The 22,817-nt window shown below is 44.6% G+C and overlaps 1 protein-coding gene across 2 annotated transcripts in view; it reads left to right on the forward strand.

The window, feature by feature from the left end:
* Nucleotides 1-22,817, forward strand: part of acad11 (acyl-CoA dehydrogenase family, member 11) — an 86,170-nt gene that overhangs the window by 24,248 nt on the left and 39,105 nt on the right. The gene's annotated exons all lie outside the window — the stretch shown is intronic.

Consider the following 22,817-nt stretch of genomic DNA (forward strand, 5'->3'; position numbering starts at 1 on the left):
TGTTTGTACATCCGGGACATTGCAGTGACGTCCGGCAGAAGACAGAGCGCTCCCGCCTTCAGTCTGATCCTGCATTGAAATTGATTTTATCTGTTAGTAATGTTACTGTTATACACGTCCTGGTTTCAGCATCCAAAAGTAAGCTGCAATGAATGTGAGATACAGCTCTGCATGCTCAGATCAGCGGCGACATCGACAGTGGGCGACGTTCTTCCCCGACGCCTCGCTCTCTGCCTCCGCTGCGCTTACTGAGTCTGCGTGCTTGGTAAACGCTGAAGCGGGCCACTCACATCGCCCCCGTGTCTGCTGTGCAGCCGGCACCACGTCCCTGTCTACTGAATGGAGGTGCAGCCAACTTGGCACAAGTCCAGAGACTACGCTCGCTGTTTTGATGCGGAGCGGCCGGTGACACCTGTTGCTGCAAGGACAGACTTTCCGCAGCACTGCACGTCTCGGTAATCGGAGCCGCAGAGCTCCGTGGCCGCTGAGAGAGGTTTATATTTTTTTAATGACTTGGATTCTTTGCGGGTCCCGCCTCCGTACCCCGCGACGGTAACACCGGAGGCGAAAGACAGTAGATTTTCAATGCGACACCACACAATCAAACGGGCGTATGAAAAAGTCCCTCAAAATAATTTTCAAGCACAAATAAAAGAAATGTATACTCACCAAACGTGCCGCAAGACAATATGAAGTTTTAAAAAAAGTAGATCCTTCCGTATAAGACAAGAAAAAGGTGCAGATGCAATGACAGATCTGGACTTGCAGATTTACTTTACTACATTCAGAAGGATCTTATGTGTAAATATAAGTCATTTTTTGGTCTAAAGATCTGACTGCATTTATTTCAAAGCAGACTTAATAAACGACGATGAGTATTGGGTTTGCTTTGTGTTACTTTCTCAAAGACACCTTGAAATACTTATTCTCTCAAACTAAAAAAAAACAAAACACGAACAAAGCTTAAATGGACTTTGAAATGACATATACGACCAAGATGTTGCTGTAGGAAATCTGCAGTTACAAATACTGATGAAAGACAGAAGGATGAGAAAAGCAGAACTTTTTGCTAAACTGCTTTGATTCACCAGTGCTGTGAACACATGCAGTAAATGATCAAATAAAGCAAAAGTATTCAACGTATGGCCATCAATAAATTTAATTGCACTTTATTTATATAGCTACCGCCAAATCATAAAAGTCATTATCTCAAAGTGCTTTTGCGTTAAACATCCAAACCCTATTTGACTGATCATGGGTAAATTCATCTTGGTGAAGAGGTAATCTGGCATACTATTCTATACACTGTATCTTAATATTTTTTCTTGGTATTTTTGAATTATTGTTCACACAACACAACATTGTCTACCCTAACATCTGTGAAGCTTCAAGAAGATAAAACTGTATTGGATCATGCCAACTTAATTTAAATATAAATATTCAGTCTAATTTATTTCTTTATTTCCATGTCATAAGACAGTTATGTTGCAACAGACAGCTGGTTGAATGTATTCCACTTTCCACACAACACCGCAAGGCGGAAAACAAGATGCTGCCTTCAAGAAAGCCTTTGTTATGTGTGCGTGCTCTTTTGGAATATAGGGAGCTACAAAAATGGGTGTTTTCACAACAGAGGCTTCATGGAAGAGGACTAGTCTTTCAGTTTCCTGCTTGGGTTTGTCGTGCGGCATAGTCTGTCATCATTGTTAGCAAGACGTACCAGGTTAGCAGTATTCGCACCAGTTGATAATAATTATGTGATATTTCACGTATAAAACCATTGTCACAGCAGGTTGTGATTAGAACCTGATGAAGAAACCCCTTAGGAACACCAGGAGCTGCACGTGGTTCTCCGTATGTAGCTGCAGTTGCATCTGGAACAACATCCAGTGTAAATCTTGTGCCAAATTCCAAAACAGATCTCTACTGGATCTGCTGTGCTGACAACGAGCAACTGGAGGCAGCCAAAAGTTAAAAAAGAGAGAGAGAGAGAGAGAGCGCGATGCGTATGAGCGCTACATTATAATGATCAGTTCTATTTCTTTGCAATGAGGAGAAGCGTTTATAGAAATGCTCATTTAATAAATCTGTCCCTTTACATCCTGCTGGTCTTTTTGAGTATCATCACGAGACCAGAACCTACAGTGTCTTTGGATGATCAGCATTCACGCCAGAATTAATTATGGAACATTATCTGAAAGAAAAAAACCTCAAACATGTCATAGAACTTAAAATCATGTTGAAATAAATGTTTATGTAACTTTTGACTGGAAACACCCAAAAGAGGCACCACTGATGAAGCTCACGTCTGTGATGGATGAGTGAATTCTCAGGATGTTAAGAGAACTCTGACTCATCTGTGAGTCAGAGTTCTCCATTCACATGCTGTTTAGACTAACCGTTACCACTGACTCAAGTATGTATTACTGTCCAGGCGATCAAGTGGATAAACAAAAGTTACGCACGTAACTATGGTTCTATGAATCCTGGATGACAGCCAGAGGCAGTGCATAAAGCACTGATTGATCATCTCCGTGCACACGCAGGTCGAGAATAAATATAAACAAAGTCACATGCAGTGTTGCCACAGTTACTTTGAAAAAGTAATCCAATTACTGATTACTGATTACTCCTTGAAAAAGTAACTTAGTTACTTTACTGATTACTCAATTGTAAAAGTAACTAAGTTAGATTACTAGTTACTTTTTTAGTTACTTTTCCCAGCTGCCGACAACAACCCTCTGCCACCTCAACTTGACAATGATACCTGTTTTGCCAAAACTTACTTTATAGTCACCCTTTCTTGACTTCAATGAAAATAAATACTTGTTTTATAAAAAGTAAAATAAAGACCTCTTTCTTGACCTCATATTTAACTGTTGACAGCACTGTAACAGTAAAACTTGCAATTTCGAACCTACATTGTTTATAAATGTAACTATTAAATTCATTCTAGCATTTTTCTAACATTTAAATTCTCTCTAAATATTTTACTTGTCGAAATTAATATTATTTTAAGTAGTATTAGTAGTTGTAGTAAAAAAAGGCTTCAAAACTGGACCTTTAATCTAGGGGTGTTGTGAGGGGGGCACATCCCTCCCCCACGCCCCCATTCCATCTGGATTCGCCCCTACTTTGGCGTTTGAGCACAAAGAATGGATAACATTTATTTATGCAGAAAACAGGACCAGATTTACAGGTAAGAAAGTTTTATTGTGTTTTCACATCATGTGGTCCTCAGAAAGAGAGTTTAGGTGCATTTGAGTGGAAAATAGTGTTAGTTGTTGACGCGTCGCGGAGGATCAGCTGTTTTAACGTGCAGATATGGAGCGGCTCAGCTCTAAATAAAGGAGGAAAAAAAGTATAAAAATGTCTTTGTAAAGCTCAGTGCAGGTGTGCTGATCACCGTGCTTTAAGAGGAGACGACGAGTCGAGCAGCTGCAAAAAACCGTGGATGAAAAGCTCACAGCTCACTGAAAGTGGGCAGTTCAGTCGAACCCCGACCTCCTGCCCACAGACCAAGTTTAATGCTGCTATCGACCCACAATGAAAAATAATAGTAACGCACAGTGACATGGAGAAGTAACTTTAATCTGATTACTGATTTGGAAAGATTAATGCGTTAGATTACTTGTTACTAAAAAAAAGTGGTCAGATTAGAGTAACGCGTTACTAAGTAACGCGTTACAGGCATCACTGGTCACATGTGACCTGACCTATATAGGACTGAGCTTCAGTCCCTTAAACCTTCTTGCGTGCAGACGATTCCGAGGGACCAAGTGCTCTGGCGGTCATCCAGGATTCATAGAACTGTAGTTACATGCGTAACTTTTGTTCTATTTCTTCCTTCCTGACTGCCAGAGGCGGTGCATAAAGCACTGGATGACATATGTCAACAAAGTCGCAAGGAATCTAAGCAATGCCCACCCCATGACACATGGGAGTAGGGTTGGGTATCGGGAACCGGTTCTTTTCGGGTATCGTTAAGAAATGATTTGTTCCACCGACATCAAAAGCCTTTTTGCTTAACGATTCCCTTATAGGTCCTTCAGAGTGGCCGTTGTTTTTGAGGGTGTTTGTCGGGAAAATTATCATTTCTCTACATTGATTATTGTTTCTGCAGCACGGCTCTGCTTTGAATCTTGAACCAGTGAAGTAGTCCTTCAATCTGCTGCTTCGTTGGTTAATTGTTTCGCTCCTCTTCAGAAGCAGCAAGTCCGCTTCTTAACCCCTCTCAAAGCCATTAAAATATGTCAATTGTAAGTCACTTTTGTGCAGATTAAAATGACTATCTGGGACTTCAGTCGTTTTGCAAGGAAGAAACGAGAATCGTGCTCCGTTCCATTGCTCCAAACGCTGCACCACTCTCTGCTGAGTCGAGTCCGCTCGGAATTTATAACTTCAAAGCAAATCACCGTTTAAATCAAATGACACCTCTTTCCAAACGTTGTAATACAAACAATAAACTGCAGTCGATCAAAATGTTTTTTTTTACTCCCAAAATGAGACGTCCTGCGCTGATGTGCAGCAGCCCAAGTCTGAAAGGAAGTGCTTTTGACAAAACTACAGATTTTGTTTATTTCTGTTTACGTCCAGATTTTAAGGATCCATTGACCAATTTCATATTTATTTACTTTAAGACTCAATAAATTGTTGCTGACATGGAAAATCTGTAAAGCCTACTTGTAGTACACAGAAAATTCACAGGAGGTATCGATAATGGAATCGATAAGGAATTGGATCGATAAGTGGAATCGATAATGGTATCGATATTGATAAAATGTTATCAATGCCCATCCCTACATTGGAGTGTCTCCGCAGAACTCCCTCAAGCGGTTGAGACACAGCCATATTCACCCTGTAGAACCTGGAGATTGTTGACAGGGACGCCCAGGATGCTGCCGCACAAATGATATCCAGGGGAACCCCAGTCATAGCGGCCCAGGAAGTTGACATACTCCATGCCAGTTGGTGGTGGACGACCTTCTGAAACATAGGCCTGCCTAATATCAGCCTGTAGCTCCAGAACATTGATATGTTCTCCGCCTAGTGTCCAAGGCCATAGTCCCTGAGCCATGCAACCCTGCCATGTTGCACCCCATCCCATCAGGGATGCATCCATATGTACCACCTCTCTCTGAGACAGAAGAGATCCCAACGGCACACCAGCCAGCACCCAAGACCTGTCTCTCCACTGAGACAGGGAGTCGAGACACGCGCAGTCTCCTGGACCTGTGGGTAAATAGTAAATAAATGGTAAATGGACTGCATTTATATAGCACTTTCCATCTGCATCAGACATTCAAAGCGCTTTACACATCACATTCACCCTGATGTGAGGCTGCTGCCATACAAGGCGCCCACTACACACCGGGAGCAACTATGGGATTAAGGACCTTGCCCAAGGTTTTGGTCAGGCTGGAATTTGAACCAAGCATCCTCTGGTCTCAAGCCCAATGCTTTAACCACAAGACCATCACCTCCCCTGGACCCACCTCCCCTGGACTCACCTCCCCTAGCACCTGAGTAGCTGGGAGAGGTCTAGCTAAAACCCGTTCAGCCACATTTGCATAGGGCACAGGGACAGCAACCCCAACGGAATGACCGTGGAAGCAGTAGTAAGTTTCCACAGGAGGCAGAGATACAGGACAAATGGTAACAGCCCGTCCGCCTGAAACATGGGCAGCATCTCCAAGATGCCGTGCCCCATTTGACCGGGCCAGCGACAGGTGGCCGACAGTGGAATTTGGATGCGATAACCCTGAGACAGGGTTGACAGCACCCACGCATCCAGAGTGCCTTGAGCCCAGCACTTCCTCTGAGCTGGCGTAAAACACCCCACTGTCAGCGGCAAGATGTCACCTACACAACCGGGAAGGGTGTCGGGTGGACGAGGGTGCACGAGGTGGTCTGGGGGCCTGAGACCTATCCACTCCTCTCTGATCCTGGGCATAAATCACACGTCATCCAGGAGGTGCAACCGGGGCCGGGGGGACCACAGACCCACGATAAGCACTACGATGAGGCACAGGGGTCTCCTGGTACTGTGGGGGGCACCTTTGAAGGCCAACAAGTTGGTGTCTAGTGCGGGCAGCCTGGGCAGTACGCTCCAGTACATCAGTTACAGCAAAGCCAAACAGTTACCCTGGAACAACAGGAACACTCCTCAGGGTCCTTCTACAGGGCTCTGATAGAGGAGACTGGGCCAGCCACACCTTATTACGGGTAAGCGTCAGAGTAGACAGAAGGCAACTGAGAAATATCAACATGAAGGTCTGCAGCAAAGCATCCAGCAACACCTATGTTGGCCCATCAGTGGCTGTGGACTCCAAAGATGTGGAAAGACCCAGTAAAAAATGGGAGAGCGAGTTCCCAAAATGCCCCATATGTACACCAGTATCGTATGCCCTACACAAGAGTTTGTCCGTAACACGACACTGGGAGTTAGGGCATTGAGAATTAGTCTGAAGTGCTTCATCAAGAGACACAATCATGGAAGCTATAGCTGGCTCCACAGAGGGCATGTGGCCCATGCCAAACTGTTGCGCATCCTGCATGGATGCAAGAGTCATGCTGTCTGATGTCAACAGCAACAGGGCCTTGGTATCCGTCCAACACTCATGCACCTGCCAAACATAGTCCACAGATGGGGGAACAACAAAAGAAGGGGCACCCAACTGACTCCTAAAAACCTGCTATCAGAAGCGTCAGGCCCCTGTGGAATGTCCAGATCCAGGTAGGAGGGAGCCGCCCGAACAATTGAGGGGCGTGGCGCATCCACAACGCTCTCATGGAGACTGGAAGATGCTTGAGAGTCAGACTCAGAAGCCCTCGACTTTACATCAGCACGTTCCGGACTAAAGAGATTGTCAGACACCACCACAGACAAGGCGTCCTCGTCACACAGGGATGCTGAATCACGGTCAGTGGAGGAGTCTTTAGGTATAGCGGAAACATCACCATCAGGCCGCGGCTTGACAGTACGGAAGAGGCCCCTCATGTGGGCCAACTCTAAGGTCAAAAAATCCACCCTGTCTGCCAGGTGAACGTAAGGCGCACTCGTCCGGTGCCTCTTACACCGTGTCGCAGAGGGAGTAGTAGTAGCGGGATACTTCAGTGGCTGAGCAGCAGGCAATGGCTGTGACTCACCACATGATTCAAGTGCAGCAACGCGAGCCACCTGCACCTCCAGAGGCATGACAAAACAGTTAGGGCAAGCCTCCTCAGACATGCCCTGACGGAGGTGCTCAACATCCAGACATGAGGGACACTGATCATGCTCATCGTCCAGCTGGAGGGGTGCAAAACAGTCCCTACAGCCCAGCAGCTCCAGCATAGTGGGAATCGGAGAGTCAGGTCAAGCTGTGTACGCCATTAGTGACTCCAAATATATAAGCAAAATGAAGCCGAAAACAGCTGTTACACAGTTTATATATGTGTGCAAAGGAAAACAGAGCAGGACGAAGATGGCTGCTTATAACCAGTATGCTAACAAAAAGAGAAGCCAGGGAACAGCCGCTATAATAAAGAAATGGAGCAGGACAAAGGCAGCTGCCTGTAACCAGTATGCTAACAAAAAAGCAAAGCCGGGGAACGGCTGCTATAACAAGAAATGGAGCAAGATGAAGGCAGCTGCCCGTAACCAGTTTGCTAACAAAAAGCGAAGCCGGGGAACGGCCACTATAACAAAAAAATGGAGCAGGACGAAGGCGGCTGCTCATAACCAGTAAGGTAGCAAAAAGCGAAGCCAGGAATGGCCGCTACAATAAAGAAATGAAGCAGGACAAAGGTGGCTGCTCGTAACCAGTATACTAACAAAAAGCAAAGCCAGGAACGGTCGCTATAATAAAGCAATGGAGCAGGACGAAGTTGGCTGCTCATAACCAGTATTGTAACAAAAAGCAAACCCAGGAACTGTTAAGAAAAAATGGGGCAGGACGAAACCGACTGCTCAGATTAAGAAATAACGGTAAATTGCACAACCAGGGATGACTGCAGGATACGTCAACTTTACTTGTAACAACTTGTAACCAGCAAATCCACCAGAAGCAAAAGGCGAAACCGGGAATGGTCGCAAATGATAAAAATGGAGCAGGATGAAACTGGCTGCTCAGATAAAGAAAAAGTTAAATAGTGAAACCGGGGATGGCCGTTAAAACAAAAAATGAAGCTGTCAGCTGCTCGTAACCAGCAAAACCACAAGAAACAAAAAGCAAAACCGGGAAAGGTCACAAACACTGAAAACGGAGCAGGACGACACCAGCCACTCAGAAAAGTCAAATAGCAAAACCGGGAACGGCCGCTATAACAAAAAACAAAGCAGCATAATTTAACTGCTTGTAATCAGAATGATCACAATAAACAAAAGCAGAGCCGGAAATGACCGCAGTAAAGCAAATCTAAATCTTGCAATGCGTTTTTAGTCAAATACAGAGCTGCACGAAGTCAGCTGTTCGGAACAAATATGTAAGAATAAACAAAGCGAAACCGGAAAACGGGCACTATGGTCTAATTAAAAACAGGTGCAGAAAAATGCGCACGCAATCAGCAACGCCACAATACAAAAGCAAAGCCGAGAACGGCCCGCTATCAAAATGGAGCAGGTAAAGTCGGCCGCAACGTTATCTGCAATCACAAAATACAAAAGCAAGTTACAGACTGTGCTAAATATGCCAAAATAGGAGCAGAACGAGGTCGGCTGCTCGAATTAAACAATAATAATTAGCGAAGTCGAAAAAATGGTCGCTGTACTGTACACAATGAAACAGAGCAGGCCCAATCAGCTGCTCTCAAAGTAACAAATAGCAATAACAAAAGTGTAGTCGAAAGCGACCGCTCAGCCACAAGATAGTAAATAATACTCACTTCGGTGGAAAAAAACAGGGATGTACACATGGATGCACCCGGCGGCACACATGCACAGCACACGCTTGTGCAGCCTCTGAAGGGCGAAACTCGCAACTTCGACTCGTAAGTCATGAGGCTTAAAGCAACAAGCGGATAAATATACAATATTTCGTGAAAAAAAACTCACCACCCTGCGTCAGCTCCAAACTTGCGAGTTGAGAAAGAAAAAGGGACTGAGCTTCCGGTGTCACGTGACCTATATAAGTTCACGTAGGTCACCTGATGGTCACATGTGACTTTGTTTATATTTATTGACATCACACGGAGGTGATCATTCAGTGCTTTATGCACCATCTCTGGCAGTCCGGAAGGATGAAATAGAATCATGTTGCGATGCACACAGCTCAGTGCAACTCAACACTATCATTCACTTAAGGCAAAGACTCAAGTTAAAAGTTAGTTTTTAAGTGTTTGTTGTGCGCTGGAAGATGTTCCATATGTTGCTGCCTCATGTTGTGGTTTGAGGTTTTGGCTTTCATCTCTCAGCTCAAACACAAACGTCGGCCTGTTTGATTATTTATTTTTTCTTCTTGCCCTCTCCTTTCTGCCTGGAATTCTGCTGTCCTTCCTTCCTTTGCTGGTTAAACGTTCTGACCCTGTCCTGCCAAAAGGGAGCAGAATTTTTGCTTTCATATCGTTGCATTGTTCTGTGCTTTTTTTTTTTTCTTTTTGCATCGTTCTGTGCTCGTGTCTCTTTTTGTGGCAGTTAACTTCTATATGAAAAACAATGAAGTCTTTTTCAGAATCTCCCTTCTTTTGTATTTAATGTGGCCCGTTGGGGCTTTAGGGATTGTCTGCAAATGGTGTCATTTAAAAAAATTTAAAAAAAGATTAAAAAAATATATATAACTGGATAGTTGTGTGGACACACTGAGTCATTGTATCCAGACGCACCCACTCTAACCTCATTTACAGCAAAGATGAAAGTAAACCTGCTGTGATTGTCTTAAAGGATAATGTTTAACTCAAATAAGGTCTGAGAGCTCCACTGCTGGCTTTTCTTCGACACGTCACGGCTGTTTCCAGCACTTAGTCCAAAGTGTGTGAGAGCATTTATAGCTCTTACTCGAGGCGGGTGCGTGCAGCCTTTCTTTTCCACAGAAGACCTCTTTTATTTGGTAATTACCCATGAGTCTCTGTGTCAGAATATTGTCGCTTCCTTACTGTTAAGTAACTGTTCATTATAGGGTGACTTGACATAACTTGATTCTTTTTGAAGAAACATGTTCATTCCTTCTACGAAGTCTTATTTTCTCATGTGTTTTCTCCTTTTATCTTCAGTTGGATTGGATGGGTGTGTTCCATAGATGCTGGAGGTTGTGATGGTGATGATGATGATCATCGTCATCATCATGTGCTAGAATGCTTCCCAGATGGGCTTTTGTTGCTCATACTCAAAAACTCACACAAGGCCTGTTTCATTTACATGAATAAGACCTCAAGTTCTCATTACATTCAACATAAAATGACTTTTATTGTTTATTCATCATTTATTTACAAAATATTTGGAAGTCAGGAGCATGAGATGATTTTGTGTGTGTGAGAGAGAGAGAGAGAGAGAGATTGCTCACTGACACGATATCTGATGGAAAGGCATTGTGGATATAGACGATACTGGCGGAGTTGGTACTTTTTTCCATCACATTTTCAGAGCTGTTTGTTCCAGCATAACAGACCCACAATTTCTTTTAAAGTCAGACAACATGCCCATATTATAGCTTATCTTTGGTGACATGTTTAGGCTTTTTGCAGGAAATCATCGTATCATCACATGCATGATGGAAAGTAGGAGCAGGAGTGGTTGAAGTTACAGGTAGCTTGAAATAAGCTGATTTGTGTATGTATATAATTTTTGAAAGCCTAGCTCTGGTGGCCATCCAGGCCACCGCTGCTGTGTATATAAAGCAATAAACGATTTAGATATAACTGTCAATGCCTGATACTATTGATTAATGTAGTATGTGTCCAAACTGGTATAACTGACAGCCCTTGGATGTCTTTGGTCAATTTTTCATCATTGCTTTTGTTTTGCATCTACATATCAGCGTGCGTACATTCAGGTACATAAGTGTTTGAACTGTGCCATGAAATTTTTTTTTTTTCCTTCTGTACAGGTGTACTTGTAGTGTAGACTTTTAGCTTGAATTCCAAGTTTTTAACAAAAATACAGCCTTACCCATGTAGAGATTACAGCCTTCTTTACACACAATCACTGTATTTTCAGAGCCCACACAGTCTGGAGTATACGGTTCTCATAAACTGAGTGACTGTGCGAGAAGGAGATGTGTACCCCCAAAATGTGAATCTTCTGCAAATTGTGAATTAAGCCTCGATCACACTGAATAATAAGCCATGAACAATGAGCCGCGCATGGGTGTGTCAGCAGTTATTCAAAGAATGATCCACGTTTTAAACTATCTACTAAGAAGCTTCTATGTGTCTCTCTGTACCTCACATGTGCCAGGTATCAGCCCCTAGTGAGCCCCGACCGACCTGTCATTTGAGCCCCCGTCCAGTCTCGAATCGCTCGTGTCGCTGCATATGATCCACGTCAAGCCACATATAATCCATGTAATATGAGTTTGGTCCAAACCTCCAGCCCTTCCACACTTGGTTCCTTTAAAGTGTGGGTTTTCAATTCACAGCATCCATTCAAGATGTTGTCACATTTTTTAAACACAGTCCAAAAAAAAGACACTCCGTCTGGCCAGTGTGTGCCGTACGCCACGCTGCTGTTCACCTGTTAGCAACATCAAATTGTCTCTGGAATTTGACAGGCAAAAGATTTGTTTTCTGGATCTGGAGATATTTAGAGATGATGCAGGCTATTTACATACTACCATTTATAGAAAGCCTACTTCTCGTAATACTATTTTACATGCTAAGAGTTTCCATCCCAGACACCTTAAAGATAACATACCCTATGGCCAGTTTCAGTGACTGAGAAGGGTTTGGGATGAAATAAATGATTTTGATAAAAAAGCTGCTGAGATGGAAAATAGATTTATTCAAAGAGGTTATAAAAAGAGAGTCCTTAAAAGTGCTAAAAATAGAGCAAGTCAAAACCCTGTCGCGGCTCGTCTTTTTGGTCTTCTCAGGATGTCGTCTTTTAGATAACACAAACTAATTGCAAGTGATATGCTAGAGAAGGACACAACACTTTAGAATAATTCAGCCTTAAGCAAGATAAAATGCACAGAGTTTTTAAGTTTATTTAAGCCTTCGACACAGAGCTTAGACAAACTGAGTCCTCTAGAGAGACTGAATATGACAACCGCGCTCATCTATTTATTGGAGACCCGCGGGCATCGCTCCTCCTTCGACTTTTTTATTTATTTCATTCCCAAGACATGGTTTTCTATTGGAAGCGTCCTCTAGTGAACCCTAAGCAGGTGTTAGGCCATTATTTCAATGTGACAAACGCTCCCATTAAAACGTTAAGGATTTACAACTGATTTTTTTAAAAGACCTTCAGCCACAGGTGCAGCTGGCCTGAGGCCCCCTCCGCACGTGGCCTCAGCCACACGTGCAGCTGGCCTGAGGCCCCAGCACGTGGCCTGCGGGAAAGCACCTAAAAGGCCTTGGAAAGCCCCTGACAGACTGAATGACTAATAGAGCCCTTTTTTTTGGGTTGAACACCTGCTAGTTCAACCAGAGGACATACAGTTCGAATCAGGACACTTGATAGTTCATCACAGTTCAAATATGGACCTAAAACTTCTTCTACAGTCCCTCCTCTGGGACTCGAAAGAGTCCCATTACATCAACTATACTCTTGGGTTGTTTACTGACAAGACATCCTCATTTGTGCATTGCAATAAAAAAGAAAAACACATCACTCGACTTACTGATAACTCTGGTGCGGATATGAATATCAGTGATACTTCACACGGTAAATATATTGCAGTGCAGGTGAACCTACATACTAAGGCACAAGGTGAGCAATTAGCCGGATTATATCAACGCAAGGTGACATTCAAACAATGAGTTTTGGTGTAATTCAAGGCACGTAAAATGGCCACATAAAACAAGTTACAGCAACTTCTTAATCATGGCAAAGTAAAGGCTTTACATTGACATCAGTGCAGCCAATTATCTTCTGGCATCTATTGACTCACTCAACCAGAGGCTCCAACCCATTATACTTGGTTCTACATATTATTTTGTTAAAGCGTCACACATTTATTATTTAAATGCATCAAATAACCCCTATGTTACCACTATTTAGTCAACCAATCAAGAAACTATTCTAAGGTTAGTGCAGCTATGTCTAGTTAAATGATAAACACAATAAATGGTTTCCCTTCATGTCCGTCCTTAAGTCATTTGCCTTAGTCAATCATATAATGGTTTTCATTATAGGCCATTTCTCAACATTCTCCACTTTGTTTTTCTTCTTTTTCAGCTTGTTTTCTAATGCCCGTTTTGGCCAAACACCAAATTTAGGCAATGCATGTCTCTTGAGGCATGCTATAATTTAAGAAAAAAAAAGGGGTCCCTATGGTGCATCTTTACTACTAAATCTACAAACACGCCGTGTAAGGGTCCCCTTTTTATAACTTTGCAATGTGATATCTATGTGTATGCATTTAGCTTTATCTGTGTTACGCAGATGATGGTAAGGACAGACATTTACCCAACTTTCGTTACTAACATATATCCTTCTTTGTTTTTATTTACACTCAGATTTCTGAAACCAGTCCGCAATTCAAACTCAAGAACCAAGATCATAGTCCGTGTTCAGTGCCATTACGTCAGTCCGCGCTCCTCAGCATTTACTCAGCATCTGAAGTTTTGGGAGAAGTTGGGGAACATGGGGAGGTTGGCCTTTCAGGGGTAGTGGGGGAAGGATCAGGAATTCTGGCTTTCAGACAGTCGTGCAGTTCTCTGATGGATCTTTCCAGCTCCTTGTGCTGCTTGGCCAGGTTGTACAGGGCCCCCAGAGAATTCTTGCCCACATTCAGGGTGGTGGTGGCCAGCCCTAGCTGTTCCCTTTCCATATGCTCCATCATGCAGGCTAGCATGTCCATACTAGACTGAAGACCACACAGTTGAGTATGGAGGCCCTCCTGAGCACAAGAGATGTTGGCATTGTCACGGTGTATCCTGAACAGGTATGCAGCTGTCTGACTTAGTTGTGGCATGATTTCCTCAAATAGCTCATGGGGAATGTGATTTGTGAGGGGCAGGAGCTGCTCCAAGGTTTTTGGAACAGACTCTTGTGGAAGACGAAGCTCTCGAACCAAGATTGCCATGTCCTGTGGGGTGACCATGACCAGATTAAGGTTGTGCAGTCCAGGGGACAGGAAGTACAAGGGGGAAGGCATTTCGTGTGTGGGGGGAGTATTGTTGATGTCGCACAGGCAAGTGGGTGGGACACTCTGGGCATTTAGCAGCCTGTACAAAGCTCCCCTCTGTCCTGGTGGGTGAGTTCGGCTAAGGTCTACCCCTGCTGATCCTCCTCCAGAGGTACTGGGCTGATCAGAATATCTCTCCTGCCTTGGGGGTGGAAAGCTGGGGACAGGTCCTAGCAGTGAATTGGGTCTAGGATGCACTCGGGCAGTTGCTGCATATGGCCGACCTTGGCTGCCTCCCCTGGAGGGTATCGTTGCCACTGGCACATGTGACTGTCTCCATGGCATCTGCGGAAGGGGTGTGTTCCTGAGTCCAAAGGGTCCTTCAGGTGATGGTGGAGTCCTCGGGCCGACTCTTGCTGCAGGCAGATTCTGTGAAGCCGTCATCGCCAGGTGCTGGAACGATGAAGATCCTTCTGTTGCCAACTGGTTTAGCTGCTGGATGGAAGGCGGCTGTGGCGACCAATCATGTCTCGACCATCCCTCCTGCATATCCTCTTCTCCAAACAGTTCTGAGAGTCCAATCAGACTTGATAGAGGCAGATCAGGCATAGGTCCCTGATCAGGGGAGTCTGGTCTCTCAGCCATACTCCTGTGTCCTAGTAATATACATATACGTTCATTATTACAGCTCCATGTCATTCTTTCAGATATTGTCTATCCTATCCCTCATTTTTGTGGGTGCATGTGTGTGAATGTAAATGTGCGTGCATGTCTTCTTCCTCGTCTACAATATCACCAAGCACGGTCCATCCCAGTCCTCCCTATCTGGGGTGTACGCCACAATATTAGGGAGCTGGGGGCTGTCGGGGAGGATAATTGGTATTTCATCCATTTCCATATATTCTGGTTCTCTGTCTGTCTGTTTCGTTTGTGCTTTCTTCTAGGGCTCGGATGGCTAACAGTGGGAGCTGTCCTACTGTGGATGAAATCAATTTATTGACCAGAAATTTTATCAAGGGAATACCACAACATATTACCAGCAAGACCGCCACCCCTGTTAGTGCCAAGATTACACCTATCTGGTATAACCAGTCTTTCCATGATATCCACCCTCTCCTTAGAGTCCCAAACAGTGAAAACAGTGGGCCAATATTCATTCCATTCCCTACAATGTATCCAGAATCGTCAGTTTCATTTCTCCCTCCTATGGAGTTACTTAACAGTTCCTGTTGCATCTCTTCAAGTGTGATTAAGAGCTCTGTCAAATTTCCGTCTTCCCCTGTACGCATGGGAATAGCTGTGCAACATTCGGTGGCTTTGATCATAATACAAACTCCTTGTTCATCAGCCATCATCATCTCGATAGCTAATCTATTTTGCATTGTCATTAGCGAGGTGGCGTGCAGTTGTTCGGTTAAGGCTCCTACTGCTGCCAATGTCCAGTTCAGGTATCTTTGCTGATTATACCACAAGTAATTAATCCACTGCACCTCCTGGAACCTAGAACGGATTTTTGGAGTAACCCCAAACAGAGCCAATGCCCATCCCCATTTATCCGCATCTTCATCTGCTTTAACTCTGCTACTGTCTATGGCTTCTAACTGTCGGGGTATCCCTTCTGGTATCCCGTTTCTTACTGTGATGTTGTAGTCTGTTTTAAACGTCATTATTCCTCTTTTCTTACGAAGTTTCTGTGGCATGGGTTGTATTGAATTTGGCATTTCAATTACTGTTATTGCTCCTGTGAGCATCACAGGAGCACAAAGGCCTTTCCAATTCGGGGACAGCGATGACAGGAGTTTCATTTTTGTCCGCATATCCAAAAGATGTCAGCTAAGGGTACCGTTCCCTTAGCTAAATTTGGAGTAGATACCCATGAAGCATGGGTGAGATTCAGTCCAATTACAGACCCCCCTGTGGCCGGTAGTATTTGTTCACACTGTATGCCTGCTGCTGGCAGGGTGTGACAGACGGTAATGTTCCATGCTGTTTTGGCCGGTTTGTATTCTTGCTGCTTTTGCATACACTGTATGTGGTGTTTTGGCTGGGTCGTCCCTACCTGCCAATCGCTTATGTATTGTGCTACTAAGCCTTTAGCTATACAGAATGGGTGTATCATCCCTTTCTCTATTTTAATCATAGGTGGAACGGTTCCTTCTGTACTTAGGGGCACTGGACAAAGTTTACTGTCGGCAGCATATTTTTCATCACCTACTGCCATTTTCATAACACATTGTGTATAGCATTCTGCTTGGTCTGGGTTATGTTGGGGGCTCCTATAACAGTTGTTGATATCAGGTAGGGGTTTAGCCTGAGGTATCACACCTTTCCGGTGACAGGCTATGCAAGGCTTTTCACTGATCTGCCTAGCCGAAAATTTCAACCATTGGTAAAATAAATTGGTCTTCAACCCTTGTGTGCGGGCTAGGTCTGTACTGGGATCCCATCTCCCTAAGTGACTGCTTGTTTCTAGGCTTCTAATTGTCCTCTTTTTCCTTGGTTTGATTTTTACCCATTTTGTGGCTTCATGTACTGTAACAGTTACGTCTTGCTTGGTTTCCCTGCATCCTCTTTTATCACAAATTACCTCTATGTTGAGTGTTCCCTCCTCTTCACATTTGATGCTAATGGCTTCGCCTAATATGTAATCCCCCAGCTTTCCCTGTATTCCTATGTTCTTGTAGGCTTTTGATTTAATGTATACCAAATTATATGTTTTTCCTGTGTTTAGAATGCCTTGTTTAGCTGCTATTGCGGCCATGGCCACGGCACAGTCCGTTGTATGTTTTGGATGTCTATTTTCTCCCATACTGACCACCAGTAGTATTGTCAATCCCTTGAATAATTCCTTAATCATTGCTCTGATGACTGTTGAGATGTGCTACTAGATGTGCTACTAAGTGAGCCGTCACTAGATGAGCTGTCACTAGGGATGTGTGGTGTATCTGTGCTTTGTCTGGGTTGTACTTCCTGCGGTTCTTCTGTCGGTAAATCTACTGAGTTGCTGTCCGAGTCTGATGTCTCCTGTGGCCTGTCTATCTGTCGGTCTGTATTTCTGTCTGTCTGTTGGCCTGCGTCTCCAGTTGTCTCTGAGTCTGCATCTGAGTCTGTCGCTGCTCTATCTGGCAGGGATCCACTACTCTCTGAAGCTGTGCGTCGTCTTTGTTCAATCAGTCTCTGTGAGCGCCTTGGCCAGTGTTCGCCTGGCCGCAGGGAGGCGTGGCCTTCCCTCAGTGCTTCTTCTGGCTGCAGGGAGGCGTGGCCGTCCCTCGGTGCTGCTGTAGGGTCTCTGGCTTCTCCTGCTTCCCCCCTTGGCCCGGCGGCTCTGCCAAGACGAGCTTGCCGAGGCCGCAGGGGCGCTGGGCCACCAACCCTACAGCAGTGGTTTAAATGAAACCAAGTGTCCTTACCGTCTACTTTGACTGCTGTACGTGAGGCAAGAATAACTTTGAAAGGACCTTCTCGGCGGGGCCTGTCCCACTTCTTTTTGAACACCTTGACGTAAACCAGATCACCAGGCTGGATGCTCTGATTTTCAAGTGGAATCTCTGCTTCTCTGTCTTCTGTAGCACCTTTGACCTGCAAAAAGATAGTTTTGTGTATTTGGGTTAACTGTCTCAGATAATTATGCCATTCGTCTTGTAGCTGCTCCAGCGACGGTCCTTCGTAGGGTCCTCTCAGGTATGGAATAGGCATCGGCCGACCTGTAAGAGCTTCAAATGGTGTCAAATGGGTTAGTCGGTTAGTTTGTGAGCGCATTGACAATAAAGCAAGCGGCAACACATCCAGCCAGGTTAGTTTGCCATTGCTGTCTGCTATGATTTTTGCTAGTTTGTTCTTTAAAATGCCATTAGCCCGTTCCACCGCCCCATTTGATTGGGGGTGATAAACACACCCAAACTTCTGTTTGATACCCAATTGTTTGAATGTTTCTTGTGTAACCTTGGCTACAAAAGCCCTACCGTTGTCAGATGAGATAGTATCTGGAATGCCAAATCTTGGAAAGACATCTCGGCACAAGAATTTGGCTACCGTTTTATGGTCTTGATTTGCAGAGGCTACTGCCTCAATCCATCGGCTGAATCTGCATATCACTACCAAAACATATCTCATTCGTTTAACTCGATTTTCAGCTCCCATGTCTATGAAATCCATCATAAGATGTCTGAATGGCCCATCAGGGACCGGAATGTGGGCTAAAGGGGCTGTGAATGATTTCCGGACATTGTACTGTGCACATACCTCACACTCATTCAACAAACGGTCCACTGTTGCTGCCATATATGGTGACCACCAGACAGCTTTTAGTTTGTTCATAATTTGGACTCGCGAACAATGATCAGGTCCGTGGGCCCAAATGATTGCATGTCGTAATAAATTGGTGGGTAACACAAAATGTCCATGACTACTGCGCCACAGCTTGTCCGCTGGCCCCTGACTGCGTGTCTCAATAGCGCCTCGTTTAACCCACATTCGTTTTTCTTCTCCACTGGCCCTACTTTGAGCCACTATCAGTGCGTCAAGTGAAACCAGTGGGGCACAATCTTGGATGGTTAGCAGGGGAAACATATTTTCTCCTTGTGCTCCTTTGCGAGCTGCGTCATCTGCTAGATTGTTACCTTGAGCTATGATGTTATTATTCTTTTGATGACCTGCACATTTAATGATGGCTACCTCAGACGGTAATTGGAGAGCTTGTAACAGTTGGGAAATCGCTTCTCCATGAGTGACAGGGGTGCCATCTGCTCTCAGGAATCCCCTTTGTTTCCAAATGTTTGCATGTACATGACATACGCCATAAGCGTAGGCTGAGTCTGTGTAGATATTAACACGTTGATCTTTAGCTATCTGGCAAGCCATAGTTAAGGCTTTGATTTCTGCCAGTTGGGCTGAACAAGGCTGATCAATTCCTTGGGACTCCAGTAATTCAAAGGTCTCGCCATCCGTGTTTAGTTTAACAATCCCCATACCCGCATGCAATCCCGCGGCATCCCGAAAGCATGAGCCATCCTCGAACAGGGTTAGATCTGCATCTATGGCGTGATTATACAAATGTTCTCTGGCTCTCAAAAATTTCTCTGTCTCTGCCACACAGTTATGTGGAGTACCATCTAACGGTGTGGTCAATTTGGTGGCGGGATTCACCGTGTGACAACGTTGTATTGTTATTTCTGGAGCGGACAACACAACTTCATATCCAGTGCGTCTAGCTTGTGTTAAGACAAAACGTTGACTGGTTAGCAGGGCATGTAACTGATGCGACGTGTACAACGTTACTGCATGTCCCATGATTATGGATGATGCTTTTTGAAATGCAAAGGCAGCTGCTGCTAGACCCTGATAGCATGGTGGCAATCCTGTTTCAATGTTGTCAAGCTTTGTACTATAATAGGCCAATGGTTGTTTTCCTTCATTTGTTTCCTGCATTAGTACAGCACAAGCATAACCAGCTTTTTCAGTAACATACAAATGGAAAGGTTTCCCATAATCTGGGTTACCTAACGCGGGAGCAGATTGCATGTCTGTTTTTAGGGCCTCAAAAGCTCCCGTTGCCTCATCTGTCCAGACGAGGAGAGCTGCATTGCTTGTTTGCCCCACTGCTCTAATCATGGCACGCAAAGGTGCAGTTTTTATAGCATAATCACAAATCCACGGCCGACTGTACCCTGCCATCCCAAGGAATGAAAGCATCTGTCCCACTGTTTGGGGTTTGGGAGCCTTGATTATAGCCTCCACTTGGCTTGGGGCTATACATCGCGTGGTCCCACACAACTGTCTTCCCAAGTATTCTACTTGTTGTTTGCAGAACTGCAATTTGTCCTTACTTACTTTATGACCTCCATCTGCCAATGCATGCAATACAATTAATGAATCTTTTTCACACTGTTCTTGAGTCTCTGATGCAATAAGGAGATCATCCATATATTGCACCAATGTACTGGGTATGTCAAGGTGTTGTAAATCTTCTGCCAGGACTTTGTTAAAGATGGCTGGGGACAGGTTCAGTCCCTGAGGTAGCCGTGTATACGTTAGCTGTTGTCCCAGAAATGTGAATGCAAACAAATGTTGTGAGTCTGGGTGCACAGGCACACTGAAATAGGCTGAACACAGATCGATTACTGTGTACCATTTTGCTCCAGCAGGGATGCTTGATAGTATAGTATGCGGATCAGGTACTATAGGTGCATCCATTTCTATTATTGCATTGATAGGACGCAGATCATGTACCAGCCGATACTCTTTGGTATTGTTTTTAGGGATAGGGTAGATAGGAGTATTGCATGGGCTTGCAGTTTTTATTAAAACTCCAGCTGCCATTAGTCCCTTAATTACTGGTTTTATGCCTTCAATAGCCTGAGGTTTTAATGGATACTGCCTTTGGTGAGGCAGTTTTGCTCCCGGTTTTACTTTTATTTTTACTGGTAAGGCTGTTTTTACTAGTCCTACATCCGTTTTGCTTTTGGACCACACCACTGGTGGTATTTGCTCTAACAATTTCTCTTGTTGGGCCGATAACACCATCTGTCCCTCTGATCTAGGATTGAGCTCCACTTTTTGAGCTATAGCCTCATCATTTACTTTTAAATTAATTCGTATAAACTGCTGGTCTTTTGACAGATGTACTTGTGGACTTTCCATGTTTTGCCATTCTTCAACTTCTGAGGCTGTCTTTACCATTGGACCTAGGTCATGGGATTCATACTTTTCTGAGACTAAAAGGGTCACATGAGGCGTGGCATTCGGCACTTGATACCATTGTTGTTCAGCTGAAGTTAGCTTGACAGAAGCTGCGGCCCCTTGGGGGCCTAAATAAATTTCTGTGGTGGTTATGTGAAACAGCCGTTGATTCATCAATACATCCCAGCAGCATGCATAGTCAGTTTGTTCTTGTTTGGCATCGAACATCAGGGTGACATGTAAAGGTAAACTAGGTGTACATACTGCTTCATAGTGTTGTTCTGCCCAGGGCTTCCATTTTTCCCATTCCAGTTGAAGATTTGAATTTTCTGGTTGTAACTTCAGCCAGTATACCATGGGTTGCACAGGTCGGACCTTGTTTTCCATGTCCATAAGCACCATAATGTTGGCGAGTGCTTCGTCAGGAAAGTGTATTTGCAGTCCTTGATGGGTACACACTATCTGGGTTTGTAGCTTACATAAAATGTCTCTTCCCAGCAAATTCACAGGTGTATTTTGTGAGTATAACAGGGGTGCTTCAATTGTTTTTCCTGCAATCGTTACAGGAAGTGGGCGTGTAAACGGTATTATTTGAGTCTTCCCAGAGAAGCCGATGGTCTTAATTACAGACCCAGAGAGGGGGAGATGAGCGCCCATTTTCCCTATGCAAGAGTATGTTGCCCCTGTATCCACCATGAAAGGGAAATCTCTGTTTTGTATATTAACAGTGACGGTTGGCTCTTCCTTAGGTATCATCGAAATAGCCAATGCCACCGTTTCCCCCTCTGTCTTCTCTAGGCCTCCCTATTGCCAATAGGCAGAGGGTCCAACCCAAGGTCGGGCCGGACAATTTCTCATTCGATGTCCAGGTTGTCCACAGCTCCAACACTCATTAGAGGGTTGATCCCCTATTGGGGGTGTTGGTCCCATAGGCGGTCCCGCTTGACTGTTCCTGGGAGCTGAGTTTTGGAATCTGCTTCCAAATGAAGGTTGGCGAGATCCTCTTCGCCACCCTCCTCTTTGACCTTGAAAGTTCCGTGACTCTCCTCTCCACCCATGACTGTAGGTGGGTCCATTTCCGGGTGTGCCAGTGCTATGGTAGTGATAGTGATGCTCCACTGGTGCTGAGACTTCTCCTGTAGGAGTGCTTCCTGCTGCTCCTTGGGGGCTCTGTGTGGCTGTTACCACAGGTGCCTGTATGGTGGCAGCAGTGTTTGCCGTAGGGCCTGTGCTTGCCGACTCAGAAGGAACAGGGGTCATCATTGGTGCCTGGGTCTTTGTTTTTTCTTTCTTGACTTTGGCTAGCTCTCCCAACTGCATCTGCACCAATTTTTTCGTCAGGGATTTTGCTGCATCTTCTTCTTTTTGTTTTTCTTTCTTGTAGATTTCAAGATGGTGACAAATATGCTCAGAGTATAAAGCCCAATTCATTTTCGATAGTCCCACGACTCCATCTAGGGCTTTCTGAACCTCATCTGGTAGAGCCTTTTTTACAGTTATTTTAAACAGGATTTCAGTTGCTGGAGAATGGTTCCATGCATTTCCTGTTTCCTCCGCCCATCTCTTCTGGAATCGATGCAGGAACTTCTTTGGGCACTCTTCAGGTGTCCACTCCTCATCATCCAATTTAGAGGGATCCAAGACCTCAGGGTACTTTCTTCTCAGTCCTTCCCACATGGAGTTTCTATAGCGATTAAAGGGGACTTCATCATGTTGATTAGTGCCCATCATTTGTGTTAGTCCAACCTTTCCTGCCAATTCTTCAGTGTCATGTTTTCCCATGACATGCATTAGCAAGGCTTTTATGTCACCTAAAGACAAGGTTACCCCTGCAGTGCCTTCTTCTAAGGCAGTTATCCATCTCCCAGCTCCTTGGGTGATGTCTGGCAGTCTGTTGGCCAGCCCCACCATGTCTGTCCAGCTCCATGGGGTATA

Source organism: Thalassophryne amazonica, chromosome 1 (assembly GCF_902500255.1).
Source record: "Thalassophryne amazonica chromosome 1, fThaAma1.1, whole genome shotgun sequence".
NCBI classification, from domain to species: Eukaryota; Metazoa; Chordata; class Actinopteri; order Batrachoidiformes; family Batrachoididae; genus Thalassophryne; species Thalassophryne amazonica.